This window comes from Mytilus galloprovincialis, chromosome 2, assembly GCF_965363235.1.
Source record: "Mytilus galloprovincialis chromosome 2, xbMytGall1.hap1.1, whole genome shotgun sequence".
In the NCBI taxonomy this organism is placed as follows: domain Eukaryota; kingdom Metazoa; phylum Mollusca; class Bivalvia; order Mytilida; family Mytilidae; genus Mytilus; species Mytilus galloprovincialis.
This window is the reverse complement of record NC_134839.1, coordinates 97658079-97680134: the sequence shown is the minus strand read 5'-3', so window position 1 is coordinate 97680134 and position 22056 is coordinate 97658079. Positions and strand designations below refer to the sequence as shown.

The following is a 22056-nucleotide window of genomic DNA, read 5'->3' as shown; positions in this document are numbered from 1 at the left end:
AACAACAAATGTTTTCTCGTGTCTCTCCTTGATTAGACTGGATAGGGAAAATTACATACATGTAATGATGTATATATAAAGAGTGAACAGTTCTATTACAGTCCATAACTCGTAGATGTCCAGACGAGGAAGCTCAATCAACAGATGTCTGATTACCTTAAAGGCAATGAGAAAGAAAACTAATCTAAATCATTTAGTTTATGGCTTTTCTTCGCACCACTACGCCGTTCTCGAATAAACTTAACTTCCATCTCGTCCCGTAAGCAAGAATGAATATCCTGAAAAATTACTCTATTACCGGCCATTTCAGAAAAAAATGTGTCTCTGAGAAATTAATCGAATCAGATTGCGATTAAGATAAGTATTGATAGGTCAGTTTACTGTAAAACAAGCATGAATGTAAACGTTTGATTATAAAATGAAACCCGACATAAAATACTATAAAAAACTAAGAAGGTTTGACGAAGACCATAAGTGTCGCAAAGGATTATCACTGATAGGTTACTATTATCATGTCCAAGTTACGACTATCTAATAATCAAGTTACGATTATCATATCAAATACAATTCTTGGAGTTACGATGATCTTCCGTAAGATTTCGATTGCTTTTATCTCGGTAACATGGACACACATGATACTAAGAATACACACACACAACATTGATACCGTAAATATCAAACTAGCTGTTGAGTTTTTCTTGGGGAAAAAAAACGCGTGTACACGGAGAAATTAGAAGAAGACGATTTTACTTGTTTTTGGGATTGTGGTAACTGCAATTACGATGGCCTGTTTAATTAACAGCAGTGATATATGGTGTCAGTAAGCGGGCAACATCCGGTGTAGGGGATATATATTACACTGAAAGCGATATTATACATGTATAAGTTGTGACAAACTCGTACCAAGGGGAATAGGAACTAATTTTTAACCAACAAATTGTCTGGATATATAACACTCATTTATTTCGAGGTGAAGACTTTAAGGAGAGAAAACTATTTCGATCGTTAAAACAAACGAAACATGAGAAATCACGATTTAAGAAAAAAAATGTCATCTGCTAAAAAGTTTACAAAATTTTCGATTTAGTAATGCATGCTACTGTACTACATTTATTTATTCATAAGCATATATTCCTATTGATGAAGACAGAATAAAAATTCCTCACTAAAGATGTCTTTTTATTGTACAAGTAAGATAGTGGATTGTTATACACATCCTTACAGACATTTAAAACTGACCTTAGTAAACGCCTTTTACTTAAAGTTCATTTTACATTATTGTATAGTTATGTAGCTCAACATCATGTACACAAATCAGGATGTTCTAGTATTGTACTTAGTATCTTTTGTTGTCATTATACTGCATTTAAAAAGTATCAAATTTTAGTACGACAATTTTATTTGTCTGCAGTAATAAAACACTCAAATAAAAACTAAACGCGTTCTCATGACATTAATGTCAGCCTTTTATGTTTCAAATTCTTATGATATTTGATAAAAATAATAAAAAGGGGAATCTCAAAGATATACAAAAAATAAAATATTAATATAAATGTGTTAGGGACAATTAAACACCAAAAATACAAATAATATTTAATATTCTGACTTTTTTTCTTATTTAATGTATTCGCGAAAAAAAAACTATGATTATATATAATAGTTTAAACAGCAATCGTTGCGTCTTACATATCTCGGTCACTAGAACTTCGGAAAAGACACATATTAACATATGTATAAAATGTGATAAATATTGGCTAAATGTGTATCACAAAACAATGCACCAACAAACTGTAAGTTAACATGCGTATGTTAACCTATAAATTCAATACGCTTCAATTTCACGTCACTTCCGGTAACTAATACAGTCAGAATGATATTCCATACAGTTAAAAAATCTGACAAAGCTATTTATTGATGGTTATGCACCTCGGGTAAGAGTAAACAAATATAAATGTTAAATGTAATTAAAACTTCTGCTTGTGTGCCACTTGATAAAACATGTCTTTTCATTTATCAAATACATTACTGGCGTTGTGTTTATATTTAACTTTGTGTGTATTCTCTCAACTGAAATATTTTGTTGATATAGATGTTGTATTTTACGCTACCCCAAAAGTAACATTAAAAAAGTTGTTAATTTGAAACGATATTGATACTTTTTATTTCTTTTGATTGAAGCTACATAATCATTACTTTAGATGGCCCTGGATCAACACATAGTATTTGTTGAAACAACCTTACAAATTAAAGTCTTCGTTAAATATCCTGACTAGAATTCCCAAAGAAACAATTTGACTGACATGGTGTTCAAGGCTTATTTAACATCTTTCCCTACTCTTTCTATATTTCATTGGGCAATGTGAACTTATGCAAGTAAAACATATTTATCAGATAGTTTCATATCAAAGAGAATTCCATTTAATTAAGAAGTGGCTTACAATGAAAATAGAAAAATCAATACATTGGTACATTGTACTGAAGAAGGATCAACTGATAAACATTACATACATTTTAAATCTTGTAAGTATTGGTACAAAAGCTTAATTTACTTTTTACTAGATCCTATTCATTTATACTGTATGATCTTATAAAATATTGTTTCAGGTATAGAACCTCTTTTTCGCATAGACACTGAAAGTGGTACATATTTTAAACACGATAGTTCCTGTGCATGATTCCGCTTCGCTGCAATTTTATAAATCAAAAAATTATTTGAGTCATGTTGGTATCAAATAAAAGTTAAGGGCTTCCGAATCACTTTAGAACCTTTGTTGAAAATTTCTTTTAATTTATAAAATATATACTGAAATTAAAATAGTTCAAATTTGCCCTTTTGCTCAGAACAGAAGTCCCTGTTTTTTTTTTCACTAAAAAAACTACCGGGAACAACTCCAGTGCGCTCTAAGATACATTTCATGGTAGCACAACATGGCACAAAAGACGAAGCATATTAGCAATAATTAAAGACAAGAATACACAATTTTACCATAGTTCAATAATATAATGACAAGATGTATAAGTATATACAGAGTCACGTCATATATGTATCAAAGAAACACAGAAAGGGTGTTTCTTTGATACATATGGTGTGGCTCTGTAATTATACACCCGTTGTTGTGCTATTGTAAAACATTTTATATTCTTGTGATTCATTTTTGATAATGTGCTTTGTTAGACAAAATACATAAGCAAAACTGAAAGACAAGAATACGAGAATTATCATAGAACAATAACTCAATTAAGGGATGTAACAAGCCACATCAAATGGATATCAATAAAAGCAAACTAAACATTAAAAGTAATATTCATAAAGACAAATAAAAGAATAGTATAACACGTTATTAAGACTAGAACACACCCGCGAAATCGCGGGGAAATAGAGCGTATGTAAACTGTAAAAAAAAATATACTGACTGGAGAATTTCAGGAGAGATATCAAAAGTCAAAGGTACTTAGGGACTGGGCACATTTTTTTGCCCTCCCCCTATTTTCCAAATACCGATTTGTATACCTTCTGTTTATCTGTACTCTATGAAAATGCATATATACTTTAATTACTATACAGAGAATATCAGGAGAGGTATCAAAAGTCAAAGGTACTTACATATATATATATATATATATACATCAGTGAACGCCATGAATAGTAAAGAGCGCCCCCTCCCCCCACCCCACCCCCCCCCCCCAAAGTAAACCATTGGAATTTATAGTAAATTATAACAAATACAGTTATTCATAGTAAATGTATGTATACAGAAATATATCCGCAGTGACCGCCGTTGATAGTAAACCATAGGCGGATCCCAGGGGGGGCGTTGAAAAAAATTTGTTGATTATATGGGAAATCACTGAAGCATGAGAGGAACGCCCCCCTCCTTTTAGGTCAGTCAGTGCCTCCTCCCTTATTAAAAGTTCTGGATCCGCCACTGTAAACTTATTGATAGTAAATAGCAAATATTATTCATTTTCGTTTTCCTCCCAAAATAACCCAAACTGAAACATGGTAAGCAAGTATGATACAGGCTAGAACTCAAAATGATAGCAGAAAGCAAATTTATATACTTTATTCATAGTCTTTGTATGTTCAAGGTACAGAAAAGGAATTTATAGTAAATCATAACAAATACAGTTATTCATAGTAAATGTATGTAAGTATGTACAGAAATATATCCGCAGTGACCGCCGTTGATTATAAACCATAGGCGGATTCCATGGGGGCCTGGAGGCCCTGCCCCCGTTTTCATTGAAAAAATTTGTTGATTATATGTGGAATCACTGAAGCATGAGAGGAACGCGCCCCCCCCCCCTTTTAGGTCAGTCAGTGCCCCCTCCCTTATGAAAAGTTCTGGATCCGCCACTGTAAACTAATTGATAGTAAATAGCAAATGTTATTCATTTTCGTTTTCCACCCAAAATAACCCAAACTGAAACACGTTAAGCAAGGATGATACATGCTAGAACTCAAAAGGACAGCAGAAAGCAAATGTATATACTTTATTCATAGTCTTTGTATGTTCAAAGTACAGAAAAACACAAACCGGAAGTCTAATACGACTTAAAGTTTTGTCCAATGACGGGAAAATATCCGGACGCATTCTGGTGTCATACCACCAATTACTCCCTCAAATTTAGAACGTATGTGAAAGTAGGCCTACTCGGACAAAAAAAGTGCATTTGATGTCATTGTTCACCTAAACTAACCAACAAATTTGCAGAAATGAAAGTTTTGTTGAAAGAGAAATATATTAAGACCATTTTGAGCCAAAATGTACCCGTCTATGAGTTTGCATTAAAAATTGAGGATTAATGCGCTCCATAGTATACTAATTTAAGATTTCCAGAAAACCAGGGGTTATTTTTAGTGGTACCTCCTTTCGGAAGCTCTTTGCTTTCTTATATGATTTTGAATGTATGTTGAAAATTGGCATGCAGAAAGGTGACACCTGTACAATTCAGGCTATACCTAGTTTCTATGAAGTTAAACTTAAGGTAAAATATTTAGAAAGCTGTGAAAATTGCAAAATTTGGTTGAACAGATAGGGACTTTTAATTGGTGGTATGACACCTTCTTTAACGTTTTTATCCCAAAATAACACCAACTGAATGATCATAAGAATGGATGACAAATGCGACTATACATGTTACCTATAGGACACAGAAGCATGATGATTAATTTATTGTGAAAGGAGGAGAAGCGACACCCAAAATGAGGTCTTCTCGTTTAATAGTATAGATGATACATGCCCAACGTCATTACCCATAATCTTTACTTATAGACCATCGTGTATTATTTGTGAAGTTGGTACGGAATATTTATCAACAAGGTCTTGGTACATTCCGATGATTTAAAAAAAAGGACAAGACGTTCTTTGACATACCCCTGGATCAGCAAATTTCTGTCAACACTGGTGACATTTTACAAATTCTGAGTAGGAGCTGCAAGCTTTCGTATACCGAATAAGTTCGGAAATGTATATCCGATATGCAGGTTAAGTTTGTACAGATATTGCTACTAAGGTGGGGAAAATCGATAATTTCAAAGTTAAAATCGTCTAGTCTTTCATAGATTCTGGTACTGAGATGACCGTGTATGTCAAATTCGAGGTATATGTCTAAACATGAGGCGGAGGAAACCGTGTCTCACAGTCTGTTTCTTTAGTTTCAAGTTCTGGGGGATACATCAAAGGAATCCAATTAGAAAGAAAAGTTTGGATAGTTAATGGACAGATAATCATCAATATATTTGAAAGTGATATTAAATGACCTGGCTTCTTTGGTCTTCTTGTTTTTTACAAGTTTCCGAAGGAACCCCGATTCATATGAAAATAAGAAGAGGTCGGCAAGGAGATGCACACAGTTCGTTCCCAAAGTAAACAATGTGTTACGAATCGGTTTCAGATTGTCATTATTTTATTCAACTTAAAGCCTTTACATAACAACTAATAGCTTAACAAATAGAATATTTGAAATGCGATACACAAAAAACAGCAATCTTGTCTGTTTTATATCGGATTGAACAAATATTTAAAAGAAAAAAAACCACTTTTAAATTTCATTCTTAAGCTTGGTTTAATTAACCATATGGATTATTTTCCACATAACTATCCTAACATAGTGTCGGACTCAAAACATGATGTATCTTTGGAATTCTGCGACTTTAGATACAGGTGATATTGGACTTGTCGACGCTTGTCACATTCCGTTTGAAGTGTAAGTAATTTCCATATTTTCGGTCAAATTCTTTGTTTGTTTTATAATTGACTTTTGTGATATATATTAGTTGAACACAAGTATAATCATACAAGTGAGAGGTATAGCTAGCTATAAACCTGGTTTAATCCATCATTTTTTACATAAGAAAATGCCTGTACCAAGTCAGGAGTATGACAGCTGTTGTCCATTCGTTTAATGTGTATGAGCTTTTGATTTTGCAATTTTCCTCGGAGTTCAATATTTTTGTAATTTCACTTTCTACTTTTTATCATCAATTCATCATCGTCCTTAAATCATTTAATAGAAAGACAAAAAACACCAATGGATATTCAAACTCATAAGTAATCAGAAATGTGGATATGGAGAGCAGCAATGGATACACACATTGAAAGCTATTGTTTATTTCTTTACTAACATTTCACGAAATTTAAAGACGAAAAATTACCAGAAAATTGGGCAAATGAATGAACTTTATGTTGACGACGAATCACGTGCTAATGACAGTAATGTAACGATAAGTGAATCTTGCTGAGCAGTTTTAAAAAAATCATAAACTCAAAATTTTCGAGACCCTAAAGTTATTTGATATGTATTGGTTTATCCAATTAGTTAAGTTTACTGAGCCATTTAGTAAAGTTAACAGAGGAAAAAGATTAGAAAACAACTTACATATTCAGTGGCATGATGGAATCAACTGTGGAATGAATCAATAGAAGTAAATTCTTTAGTAGAACTGGCTCACTACAATGTGTTTGAGCTTTTGATTTTGCTATTTGATTTGAGACTTTCCGTTTCGAATATTCCTCGGTGTTCAGTACTTTGGTGATTTTATTTTTGACAATAGATTAATGAGTAAGTAAATAACAAACTATGTTAAATAGGATTGAAGAATTAATTGGAAACTATACAGTGAAAAATGACCAACCCTTTAACATTAGACATTTAACGCAATGCTTAAATAAATAAAATATGTGCAGATCTTACATAACAGTTGTTGTAATACAGTGAGTCAGGTTTTTTCATTAAAAGATGTTACGAAAGAAACAGCTTCTAGGAAAGTATCAACTATTAATGAAATTTATTCAAAATGTGTTTGTCCAACAGAGTTACATTAACAACTCTACAATTGCAGATTGATTTATAATACAATGCACTTCATTCAGTTTGAGAAGAATTTGATCATATATTTGCACGTTATATATTAGGATAGGATTTTATTAAACAAGTAAGCTTTGATATCAAGTTATCTATTGGGTACCTCTATTTGATCTACCGCCATGCCCAGTAGCGGAGAATTAATACTCTCCTTTCTTGTAATATCCATTTTTAACAGAGTAAAAACATATTTAAATCTCTATTTGTCTGGCCAAGGGTACATTACAAAAAGGCGGAAATAAATAAGAACAAAATTAATAAATGCTACTGTTTAATAAAATGTGAATTACATTCGGACGGGAAAGAAAAGCTTTTCGTGTTATTAATTTCATATTGTCAGCTGTGGGCACTTTCACTCACCTACTTAATGTTATGCATCGTTGTGGTAAACATAGTAAATGGTCACTATCCGTTTTCGTTTCTCCATATCAATTTAATTTACCTTTGTCAGATTTTGTAACAAATGGTTTGATCATCACCATGTTTATTTTGACTATCTTATAATTATGATGTCCCTTGTTCGACAGTAAATGCAAAACAAAACAAAAAAACACAAAAAACAACACACCAATATAGAGAGCATAGCAGATTTGTGCAAACTTATTTAAAATAAAAACCATTCCTTTATATCATTTGCGCTACAAGTTTATTTTTCATCTGCGCCGACGAAAAGATGTTTGCTTTGTTGGAATTTTCAGGTAACACAAATTAATTAAGATGAACATTTTGTTTACCATAAGGTCTACTTTAGGACTATTATACTGGAAATAAGTACTTATATTGCTCGTTACTCGTAATGAACATCCGCCACGCCAAATGTAGAATAAAAATAGAAAAAAATATTACAAGATGAACAACACAATATTTTCTCTATGTAAAACAGACTTGTTCAATTGTATTGCCACATTGAATATTTTGTGTCGAATATAATGGAGATATATACATATAAATTAGCTTTAAATACGTTCAGGGTAAAATTGAAACCCTGCTGCTTTGTTTGATCAATTTGACAGTTTCGTATACTTTTAACAAATATTGTATGTTCCTTTAGACCAAATTATCAGTTTATGGACCGTTTCTGTTTTGCTACGGTTCAAATGGTGTTTTTAGAAGTGATTACCCGTTTTATAAACTTCCACATAGCCTTCAATCAATGGTTTATGTGTGATATGATTTAAAAAAAAATGACACGAAAAAACCATTAGTGATATCATATACAAAAAAATACACACCGACAAAACTCGAAAAATAAAAAACAAAGCGAAATCATGTCAAACAAAATTATTAGAAACATAAGACCAGTTGACATTTTTTATTATTCGGAAATTTAAAATAAAACACCTAATCACAAGCTATTTTAGAATTAAGAGTAATTTCACAGTAGGATTATGGTTTGAAAGTAAACGAAACATATAAAAACTGGCCTCACTTAGCAAAAGAAGTTGATATTTTGCTTACATAATATAACATGACATATATAGATAGACTACTTGTACTTTTATGCACGTTTTTTAAAACCTTCACCTACATAATATATCTCCTATTATGCATATACAACACTGGTTCAATACTCTATGGTTTAATGTATAGTAGGGTGCATTGATAAAACAATATACATGTACCTGTGCCCATGTCATTCTATAACAGTTGTCATCCTAACTGTATAACGGAACAGTCAGTTTATAAGTATTGCCAATTTGAATGATATAGTAAAATATTTTCATTACAAAAATATTGTCAGTTTATAAACAACTAACAACTAACCACAAAGACCAAATAGCTACGATGTGTACAATTGAACTGGACTGGCCTTCAATTATGAGCAAACTTAATATCGTATTGTACGTTTTAAATTTAAGTATTACAAAATGTGAAACAATCGAAAAGAGAAAGTAAGTTGCCTGATCAATACTATAACAATGAATGATAAACAATTGCGGCAGGTAGCAACCAGCGGCAACCACTGGTTTACAGGGACATGACTGGAGATGTATGAAATGGGTGGCGGTGTTAATTATGTCTAAGAGCGCCCATGGATAGCTGGTATGACAGCAAAGCAGTTAGGTGTGGGACAAGGCTTCGTTTTGAAGGCCGTACTTTGACCTATTATTGTAAACTTTTGAAACATACTTATGACTTGGATGGAGAGTTGTCTCATTGGCACACATACCACATCTTCTTATATCTAGTATGACTGTTCATTATAAATGTATTAACAGACCATAGTTGATAGAAGCATGGAAGTATTATATTAAGGTGTTTTCCCACAGGTAATATTGTTAAGCTGTCTCGATTAAAACCACGTGATTGATAAGAAGTATCTATGGTCAATTTATGACCGCGGTACGCTGATAGTCACAAAAGAAATTAACGACAGCGCACTAATTAGACAGTTTCCATATCTTTTCTATAGGGCTACCTGGGTTATAAATAAATGCAAATTAATCGTTGTAGTTCCTGTCAATATAATACTTCCATGATAGAAGTAAGGTGTGGGATGAGTGCTAATGCAAAACTAATCGGTGTGGGTCAAGGCTCAGGGTTCAAGGCCTTTGACCTAAAATTGTTTACTTTAGACGCATTATGACTTGGACGGAGAATTATGTCATTGCCACTCATATCATATTTTCGTATTTCTATCATGTACATCATAAATGTATTAACAGATAATAGTTGATAGAAATAAGAAGATGTGGTATTAGTGCTAATGAAAAACCCCCTTCCTAGTCACAATGTGTTAAAAGTAAACAATATTATTGTTGGTCAAAGTATGACTTTTTACACGGAGCCTTGGCTCATACCAAACAGCAAGCTATAAGGAGGGCCCCAAATGACTACTGTAAAACATTTCAAACAGGACAATCAACGGTCTACTTTATATATATATATATATAAATAAAAAAAACGAGAAATAAGAAACATTTATCAACAAACGGCAACCACGGAACAACAAGTTTCTGACCTAGCACAGGTGCAAACAACTGCAACAGGTTTAAACGTTTTAACTGAGTACAGTTAGCTACGCGACCAGTGTAATTAATAAACATGTTCACTGCATGATACATTTCTGTCAATAATGTTCATCTTATGATTTAACCGTTATCTCTCACACTGATAACAATAATGTTCTTGATAAAGATACTTTAAACTATCAACATCTATATATCGCTAAACTAACAGAAGGTTCATCCTATGTAATGCATTCAATTAACAGCAGATACCTTCTGTACTAAGTAATCAAGAATCTGCAAGATTAGTGAACATATAAGATATACTTATCAAATATTTATTATGTTACTAAAAAGGGTACTTCAGTGAATTTGAATATTTTTTTCGTATTTCGTTTTCGCTATTACTACATGTATTAAATCCAGTACCCTCGGGAACTTATAGTTCATATTCAAAGGTATTGGAAGAAGTTTCGTTAACGGTGATAATTGCATTGGACCAGATGCATATAAGTTCGACAACTGATATCATAGTGATGCACGATACCAAAATATGCCATTCCAAAAGTAAAAAAAAACTTTGAAGAGCTAATTAAATATGATAGAAAATTTTAAATTGCTTATTTTTCTTTGTTTTTTTATCATATGTTTCTGGTATTTGGTCAAACATATAACCATGTTAAACTCTTCAATTTCTAAGGTGGCTGGCTATTGTTGATCGATTAAGCTTGCCCTTAAAATATCTGTGATTGCTATACTTTTTAGGAATGAGGGTTTTCATAAATTTTGGAGAACGTTTTTTCACCGATTTTAAACATATATTTGCTGTTATGTCAAGATCATGTATTCAATCATAATTCAGAAGAAACAGCATTTAAATGTGTAAGCTGATTTTCAACATATCAAAGTTGATTTCGAAATCGTTTTTAAATCTGGGGCATAGCCCATTAACTTTTCCTTGACCTCAAGTTGTACCGAACTTAAAAAAAAAAGTTCATTCATTATTTATAATATTTGTGATAAAAGCTACAATGATTTCTGTTACTTTAGTTTGAGTGCTGCCGTCTTATTTGTAGTTCAGACAATGGTGCATATTCGAGTCAATGGATGAACGAAATAAGTTCGATATCGGCAAAATGTAAAAGAAAATTGTATGAACGGATAGCTTGAACAATGCAATTTAGTTTTAAATATTCGTTCCTCAAATTGAAATCGTATTCTTAGCTATGGTTAACCCGAATTGTTGTATAACTTGTCCCACTAACATCTTCTCCGTTTCTTATGTTTGCATATCTAATCAATCTGTGGATAATAATGTAAATTAAAGCAACAAATTAGCTTAAAAATTCAATTTGAAAAACATCTCTCAAGTTTTTGGCTAATGATGAAAATACATGCCATTTTCACATAACATGTTTAAAGCATTTACATACACAATGCAGTTTTTTTTATCTTCAAATACTAATAATAAACACAACATATGTAACATATGTAACAAATTCAGGACTCAAAAGTTGCGCAAATAACTTTTTTTCTCTGTTTCAGTAATAGCTATGTTTTCTTGTTAGTAATACTAGATTAACGTGTTCTTTAATAAAGAAGAATTGACTTTTTAAACATTTATTGCTCGACTAATGACTTGAAGATGAAATCCGATCGATTGGTTTTTGTTAGTCGTACGTATACAGTTTCAAATAAGTAATGCACATTGAGGGCGTGAATAGACTATTAATACACCCAATGGCAAGAGGACTTTAACCGGGATGGAAGTCAAGACTGCCACTAGAAATGGGGGATTATTACACATGTATTTAAATTTTGCTAACATTCCACACAAGGACCACCCAAGGAATTGTTCAATGGGTCTTTTTCGTGCAGTGTGGGGCACTTTTCCGACGAAAGACATCAAAATGCAGTTCTAAATATAGTGTTTTCCATTTTTTCATCAGTTCAGCTGAAGTTCAAGTTGTACAAATCTGAAAATGATAGTTACTGTTGGCGTACACAATTAGTAGTATACATATTAAAAAGTTAGCATAGCACTCTACTTACATTTCTTTTATCTTTCTCTCATTGGTATTTACCATCTTGTTTTTTTAATTTTATAAACGTTTCCAATGAATACGCACAGAAAAACTATATATAACACACGTGATCGCCTTAGGTGGACAAACAGAGACTGCATTCAACGGGGTTTGTGTTACTTGTAACAGTATTAATAATCATCTAGTTAATTTTGGATGATACATTTTTCCTCACTGTGTTGATTTGTATTTTTCTTTTCTTTTTTTCTAAGTATTTCACATGTAAAGCAGATATAAAACAGATATTTGACCAAACAACTACCGTGTCTTTTATCTGCGGCCAGAGATATCCAGTTACAAATTCAAAAGAAAATATGTTACCTTATACCGACTAGTGAACTTAATCTGTCACATAAACTTTCAACCTGTGTCTACTGATTACTTTACTTCAAATAAGCAATCATTTATTTCTTTCAATCTAAAGCTTTGTTTGCATGTCACCATTAACGTCTGCTCATTCAATGAAACTGGACCGTGATTCTGACAGCACATTTCATTGTGACATAAATTATACTGACATATCAATTGATTAAGGATGAATATTGTTATTACCCCCGAGTTAACTTGTGCACATAACATACTAAATATTCATTTTTTTTCTTGGCCCACAATATCTATACAAATGCTTATATTAGAAAAATAACATAAACTGCATATTACTAGTCCACCATCTTGCTCGGTGCATGATAGTTTTTGTATTCACATTTAAATGAGAGAACTATGATGTTATAGTCAAATCAAATCAAATCATTTTATTGGTGTAAAATCCAAATATTGGATTGTTATATAGTGATTAGTAGATAATTTAAAAAAAAACTCCTCAAGTCTGATCTTTAAATTCGAACTGCCTCGTCTTTTTTAATGACTGTGGTACAGAAAGTCGGACATGATGCTACTAAACGATAGATTTTTCATATCTACTGTAATAGATTGGTTGCAGTGCATATGGAATCTTTACTCTGTGGCAGTTAGTCTACTGAATCCAAAAAGTAGGAAAAAAGATTGGTAACCCTTAAAAACAAATTTTGTTGACTACTTATGCACAATAATACACGGTCATGTAAGTTTAGTCGTTTAATGATAATTATTCAAGAAAAACTACAATGCATACTACACGTTCATTAAACATAAGGAAACTATTAACATGTCCTTGGGCAATTATTTTTTGAAAAAAATACCTATAAAAGTTACCGGTTGCTTTTAAAATGAATTGTCTTCCTAAGAGATGGACACATTTTATGTTAATGCATTTACGTGGTTTCTGACACTTACCATTAAAACATTAATGGAAAGAATATAGAACTAAAAACCAATTTAAGACCTAAAAATCAATTGTTAATCAACTTCAACAGTTCAATTGACACAGTATAATATGTGATTGCGTAATTTGTTCTTTCAAACAAAGACATGTACTTTACCTATTAGAACAAGAAGACGAATTCACCAATACATCATAAAGATAGTCATCAACCTTTTTTTTAAAAGTAATAACAAACTGCTTTCAATTTGTTAAAACACATCATTGTTAAAAACATCATTGTTCTTTTCTGTAATTAAATAATGTTAATGCTAAATCTTCCTAAATAATTAAACAAAAAGAATAAAAGTCGAAGATTACTTTTACAGCATAAAAATAGAGATCTTTTCGTCAAAGCTTAAACAGATTCTACTTTCGGTATTATGAAATTATCATGGCTTTGTCACTAGCAATCAATCATGCATTGGTCTACTTTAATAGTTCGGTACCTTTCGGGACTGTATCAAATATAAGTAAAACAAAAATGAATGTAATACGTGGGAAAATATTCACAAGACTATGAATACATTTACGTCAATTGGACATCAATGCATCGACACAAATGACCAATAGACAAGTAGGTCAATATAGTATTAAACTATAGACAGATGTCTTAACAATGTGTTAAACTCTCAGCCGACCGCGTATTAAAAGTTGTGAATGACTTTTACAGGGGTAGTCAAAAATCTGACATCAACACTCAATTCTAATACAATTCTGATTTGCATAAAACACTAACGAGGTTTATGACATTGGACAGGCAAGAGTTATTAAAAGGGTAGGACTATTTCTGAAATAAGCGTAAAATATTCGTTCAAATCCCATTGTGTTCGAAACACCACACAGTGGAATAATTAATTCACTGTTGATTATACTATACAAGTAGTTGTGTATTTTATAATTCATGTTTTTAATTACTCTGAATAAGTTTACCATCGATTAGGAATTTTGAGAGCGTTCCTCTGGAAGTCTGTAATTAAAATACATTTAAAAAACGGTACTAGTGTGATAATTGTGCCCCATATTGTGTCCTACTTAAAGTGTTGTCACTTAGCTTTGTTCGACGTTAAACACCCGACCAGCAGCTCAGTAAATGCAATTTGTATCATTGCAGATAAAACTAGAAAGTATAAACTCCCCGTGTTTCGGGTCTTCTACTTACTTGACTTTCAAATGTACGGCTTTGAGCGTGTCTGTAACCCAAATAACTCAGTCGTAATATTCCACTGATCTACGATTACTACATCCTCGCAAGTAGGAGAGATCGATTACGGGGAGGGACTGAATTATTCGGGTTAGCCGGTTTCTGATGTAGGTTAATCAAGAAAAGCGCGTCGGCGGCGTAAACTTTATAAAGGTATTTTTCTTCTATAAAGTTTTGATTTAAGTATAAAGAAAACGGTATCGGATTTACTCTTTGTTGAAAGCCGTACGGTAGCCTAAAGTTGCTAAATTTTTATAGTTCGTTCTAATGTTGTACTGTTAGTTTAAACATATTATTTATAGTGGATTGGGAAACAAGTTTTGCAACTTATATTAATCCCTTTCCACTTTGCGGGTGCGAGTGCTGCCTTGTAGCGGCATTAGCCTACTCTTTTTTTTTTTGTACTGTTATACCACTGTCCCAGGTTAGGGAAGGGTTGGGATCCTGCTTGCATGTTTAACCCCGCCACATTATTTATGTATGTGCCTGTCCCAAGTCAGGAGCCTGTAATTCAGTGGTTGTCTTTTGTTTATGTGTTACATATTTGTTTTTCGTTCATTTTTTTACATAAATAAGGCCGTTAGTTTTCTCGTTTGAATTGTTTTACATTGTCTTATCGGGGCCTTTTATAGCTGACTATGCGGTATGGGCTTTGCTCATTGTTGAAGGCCGTACGGTGACCTATAGTTGTTAATGTCTGTGTCATTTTGGTCTTTTGTGGATAGTTGTCTCATTGACAATAATACCACATCTTCTTTTTTATAAATCCGCTTTTGTTTGGATTCTGCTGTATAGTTGCCTCATTGGCAATCATACCATATATTTTATTAAATCAAACTTATATCTCGGAAACTATATACATGTATATGTATTCTATTTGGATACAAATTTTAAAAACTTTGAAAAGGATACCACGGGTTTTTTTATCACATAATAATGGGAAAATTTTAATATTTTTTCAAAATGCTAAATAAGCAACTAGGGTCCATGAATGTGTTGATATATATGTTAAATGATACGCAAAGCGTTTTTTTTTTATAGTTTATTTTATTCAAAAGGTATGTGTTAACAACCTTCCAGTTTTGGCACTGTGCGCACAACACATACAAGTAAACACATCCCTATCGCTTTGATTAAGGTAAATACTGATACATTTAGAATTTTCTGTTCAAATTTACAGCTTTTGCATTTGATTTGCTTTATATTAAGAATTAATTATACAATAATGTTCATAGTCATTGGAAGGCAAAATATCTCGTAGCTGGCTTAATACGGTCGCATGCTAGAACTAACATTATTCTGCTTAAATCATATTCTATTTGTCGTATCTGAGGAGTCAGCCAATGTTTCATGATATAAAAATTAGTACATTTGGTATGATTTCCAATAAAATGACAATCTAGAAGAGTAAGAGGCCAGATGACGCGAATGTAAGCAACTGTAGATGACCATACGGTTTTTAAACAATTGGCAAATCAGCTATGAAAGGCTGCGATATGACAAAATACAAAACAATTTCCACGGAAAACCAAAATAGCGGATTAATAACAAACTATAAACGAAAAACAAATATAGCAGAGAGCAACCAAAGTCAACGACTAAACAGCAGGACCTGACCTTTGACAGGCACATTCAACTTGTGGTTATTGCCATATTGGTTTCAGTATTATATACATTTGAAATAAAGGTTGTGGTTATTGCCATATTGGTTTCAGTATTATATTCATTTGAAATAAAGGTTGTGGTTGTTGCCATATTGTTTCCAGTATTATATACATTTGAAATAAAGGTTGTGGTTATTGCCATATTGTTTCCAGTATTATATACATTTGAAATAAAGGTTGTGGTTATTGCCATATTGTTTCCAGTATTATATACATTTGAAATAAAGGTTGTGGTTGTTGCCATATTGGTTCCAGTATTATATTCATTTGAATTAAAGGTAGAAGATACCAAAAAAGTTATGAATTCATAAGCGTATGAGAAACCCATGGAAACCATGGCATAAACAAAACGCGAAAATGCCTGTAATGGCATAAAAACTTATCCGATCTCAAAACTTTGAAGTCAAGTCAGTCGCTTGTTTATTTGCTAGATACTCCTCTTGCAATATGTATAATTATTGATTAGAATTGTAACTTTCTATATAAATGATGCAATCTATTATAAATGATATATCAAAAGACATCATTGCTATCATTGACCTTTTATTATTTAACATACATTAATTAAACACCACACCGTCCAATTTAATCCCCTCACTCATAAAATGTCCATCACTAATCTATGTGTTTTACTAAAGAACAACTATTTTATTCTGTCATTGCGTAAGATAGACACGACAACCGTGTAATGATATACACACATTTAGATAGATTAGACATATATCATACAACAATAAAACTTCCGTAACATCATGCATAAACAAAATGTCAATTTTAAAGTGAATTAGTTTCCTTTACAAATTCGAGGCAGTTGCTTTTAGTTTATTATAGGGAAATTATTCTGTGATGGGTCGCTCACCTTTAAGAAGTTATACAGATATATAGAATATCTCCAGATTTTCCTACTTTATAATCATATTATTGCGTAGAAATACATAAGACACGGAAACATGATGTAACTATACACCAACGCTTGTCTTTTGTTGAAGGTCACATGTTGACATCTAGATGTCTAACTTAATGATAACACAATGTTGACTGCTGTACCCCTATTTTTGACATTTTTGCCTATTGTGTATGTTTCTTTTGTTCACGCGTTGTTGACAATGTAATGGAATTTGATGCGACTGTCATACAAGTGAAAGGTTTAACTAGCTATAAACCAGGTTCAATCCACCATTTTCTACATAATAAAATGTCTGTACCATGTCAGGAATATGGCAGTTGTTATCCATTCGTCCGATGTGATTGAGCTTTTAATTTTGCCATTTGATTGTGGACTTTCCTTTTTGAATTTTCCTCGGAGTTCATTATTTTTGTGATTTTACTTTTTACTGATTGCGGTCTCATTGGCGTATACCCCTCATCTTTTTTTCATATTAACAAAGTTAATTTCTTGGAAAAGTACTTAATATTATTTTCCTTTTCTTTCGCCCAAAGGGATCATACAGTAATACGAATGTACATAATATGAAATATGTAAATCGTTACAGTTTAACATCCTTCGTAGTCGTCCATGATAATCGCATGGATGTAATCTAAGATAATTAGTCCCGGACATACATAAGCCTTTAAAGTGACTTGTTTTAGTGAAAATAGCTATACAAACATAATAGTAAAAAAGGTATTCTTACCTGACTTTTGTATTATCCATGTTGATGAAGTAAGTTAAAACTATAACATTATAACCGAGATTAATCAAAGTTCAATTATTTATATTTTCTCACAGTCTGTAAATGTTTAAAAACTATAACAGGTTATTTTGTCACTGTAGCCACATGAATAAAACATTAAGAAAATGACAAAATGACATAAAAATATGAAGACAATCGGGGCGTGAATTTCACCTGTTGGCAAAATAGTAAGGTGTTATTTTCTATCATCCGGTTGTGTTTCCATGCATATTTTATCTTATTTATATATTTAAACACGTTAAAATTATCTATCATGATATAATCGTAAACTCGGGTACATTTAAATAAAAGATATTTTTTTTAATTGTATCTGAGTTATATAAAGATTTAAGTAAGCAGCTTAAGCATGATATTGCATTTCATTAAGTATTAAAATACATTTAGAATTCTTGCCTGCATTTGACCTGCGGCGGTAATCATGTCTCATACTTTGCTTTGAGTTCTAAAATATTCATTAGAGATCGATTCGTATGATCTGGAAATATACCATTTATCAAATGGTTTTATTTTTTAATTAATAAAAAAGTTACAGTTCTTATAATTAAACGTTATGTAACTTAGTCCGACATGAACAGGTAAGATGACAATAGGAATAATGCCCACGACAATATAAATTGTACGCATTCAGGCGGTTTGCTTGTTTCAAATATATAAATGTTGACGTATCTCGTGTTATGTAGGGAAAAACATTTAAATTTTGCATATTGTTATGCGTTTACTTTTCTACATTGGCTAGAGGTATAGGGGGAGGATTGAGATCTCACAAACATATTTAACCCCGTCGCATTTTTGCGCCTGTCCCAAGTCAGGAGCCTCTGGCCTTTGTTAGTCTTGTATTATTTTAATTTTAGTTTCTTGTGTACAATTTGGAAATTAGTATGGCGTTCACTGAACTAGTATATATTTGTTTAGGGGCCAGCTGAAGGACGCCTCCGGGTGCGGGAATTTCTCGCTACATTGAAGACCTGTTGGTGACCTTCTGCTGTTGTTTTTTCTATGGTCGGGTTGTTGTCTCTTTGGCACATTCCCCATTTCCGTTCTCAATTTTAAATTTGTAAGACATGTTTTTTTTATATTTAACATTTACATGTCAAGTTAAAAGATACACAGAATTTTTCCTTGGAATAAATTCAAACTGATGCGAGGTTTAAATTCGTATCCGCAATGATGTATTTTCAAAAGTTGTTAACTGGGTTTCCGATTATAATAATTGATTTGGATTCTTTCGCGAATGTACGAGAAGACGCGCGTTCAGGTGGTTTTGTGGCTATAGTTGTTTCAGTGCATTAACATCAATGCTTTTCAAATTTCAAATCGATGTTATTCATTACCAAAAGAGGTCATTTTCCATATGATTGAAACTTTGTTCTCACATTAACCGTTTTGAAGTAATGATACTTGGTTGATAAGCAAAATGTCACTTTATGCCGTTTCCGCGCATTGACTTTTAAACTGTTAAACAGTGCTTTTCACCTCCAAAAATATTGGTACTAATGACAAAGTTGAGGTTATGATTGATATTAATAATGTCCACTTTATCGGTCATGATTTTACAAAGAGTATGGTTCTTATATTGTAAATGATTGGAAATTGGCACTTTTTATTGTTTCTTTACATTAACTTCAGATCAATATCTTAAAAATTTAAGTATAAATTGTTACTGATGACAAAAAGTAGGTCAACATTTATTTTGACGATCTCCGCGATTGCCTTTACGAGGTATGGTTCTTAAAAAGAGTTCATTTTATTTGGAAGTTGTACTTTACGTTTTCCCGTGCAAAATATTGTGAGCTGTTCAACCAATGCTTTTCAAATTTCAATAATTTTTAACTTATTGACAATCGAGGTCAAGGTCTATTTTGCCGTTCAGGAGCTATGGCCATTCATTTCTATAACAATGACACTGATACATGTAATAAAACCCTGATTTGTTGTCATTTTGACAGCCTGCTGTTAAAATATAGCTTTGTTCAATCGTTGTCGTTTGTTGGTGTGGTTCAAAAGTGCTCCTCTTTTCTCGTTTTTTATTTAGATTAGACCGTTGGTTTTCCCGTTTGAATGGTTTTGCTCTAGTAATTTTTGTGGCCCTTTATAGATTACTGTTCTGTTAGAGCCAAGGCTCCGTGAAGATCGTACTTTGACCTATAATGGTTTTTCTTTTACAAATTGTGACTCGGATGGAGAGTTGTCTCATTGGCACTCATACCACATCTTCTTATTTTTCTTTAACATAGTTTTATTGCACGTTGTAAGTTGAATTGGCAAAGTAGTTTTACCTGATTTCTCTTAGGAATCGCCATTTGATCAAAACATCAAATTCGTTATGGGAAAAATTATCATTAGGATCAAGACAACCATAACATTTTATCGTATGGTAGTAACTCTTTTTTATAAATACAAAAATGTTTTGATTGGGTAAAACTCAAAGAAAACACTTATTTAGGGAAAGATAGACTAAGATAATTTTGTTTTAAATTTGTTTTAATTTTCAATTGTCAAAGTCAGAAGCTTTGTATGCGCTCGCTTTAAATTCCCTTTTCATACATAACCGCTTCTATATCAATCACCAGAATAGGGTTGGTAAGGTAATAATAGGCATTTTCTGAATTACGTATAAACAAAGGTATAAGTTTTTTTCCCACATTCTACGTCAGTTACACCAGATGTCAGTAAAGAAAAAAACTCTTCTTCACACATTTAAGTTTAGTAGTTCAAACCTAGTCGAGAGTCTATAAGCTTTCAGTAAAAGGGAACAACATATAAACAAATAAACAGTAGTGTGTTTAGGTTATTAAAACTGCATCTAAGATTCTTTTGCAAAAAATGCTCTACACCTCTACCCAATCTCATCTAACAGTAGTGTTCTTATTAAGTAAAATGGTAAACTTGATGGGGCATTTATTTTCTGTAATTTCATTGAGGGCCTTCATCTGTATTGAAAAAACGAATTTTGCTAGATAATCTAACTGGAACTGGCACTACATTTGCGCCAGTTATTTCCTTCAACTAACAGACATGGTCCGGTATGTTATTAATCAAAGTTTACAGGCAAACACATTAAATATCCGTCTTATTTAATTTAAATAGGCATAAGCTATGAGATATGAAAAAAATAAGATTATGATTTTGTTTGTTTAAATTATAAATAAAAGTAAAAAAATAATTTTCTGCTGGCAACCAATTTGGTTCAATTTTGTCTAGATTAGCAAAGAAACATCGGGGATGAACTTTCACTTGCAAGTGAATAATTACGACTTCATTGAATCAGTATATATGTGACCCCAATTCAACTCATTACATAAAGATTGGTTACACATTGATTAGACGTGTTCAGCCATTTAAAGGAAAATGATATCAACAGTGAAAGTAAACTGAAAGGTGAACCATTTCGTTAACTGATTCGATCCACATAAAAAAAATCATTCTTATGCAGGTAAAACGATAATTAAGTTATTTTTTTAAGCTATAACATGAAATCAAACAGACATGGACAAATTCAACTGCATGAGGTCGCTTTCTATTTTTTCTTTGTTTGTTTTTACAAAAATATCGTGTTATGTGTTCGTCGGCAGTCTTCGGAGGTCATCTCGATAGTTTTAAATAAGATGGCTATGGACCAAAATACGCGAAATTTTGATATAGACTATCTTGTACATCTTATGTTATTAACTACTGATTCGAGACTTATTGCAATTCAGATAAAATTTTAGTATGTTACAAATAAAATATGAGAATTTGAGTCAAAACATGAATTTGACAGCTAATGACCCTTTTCAAAAAAGTGAAGAAATTCTATA

At 32.1% G+C, this 22056-nt stretch overlaps 1 protein-coding gene across 2 annotated transcripts in view; it reads right to left on the bottom strand.

Moving 5' to 3' along the window:
• Nucleotides 1-18423, bottom strand: part of LOC143065032 (corticotropin-releasing factor receptor 2-like) — a 133308-nt gene extending 114885 nt beyond the window's left edge. Inside the window, exon 1 of one of the 2 annotated variants that reach the window (XM_076238317.1) lies at nucleotides 18200-18423. The gene's annotated coding sequence lies outside the window, so the exon portion shown is untranslated. Of the gene's footprint in view, nucleotides 1-12368; nucleotides 12612-18199 lie in introns of those variants that run through there. The other variant, XM_076238320.1, reaches the window with a different exon arrangement.
• Between the last annotated feature and the right edge of the window lie 3633 nt (nucleotides 18424-22056).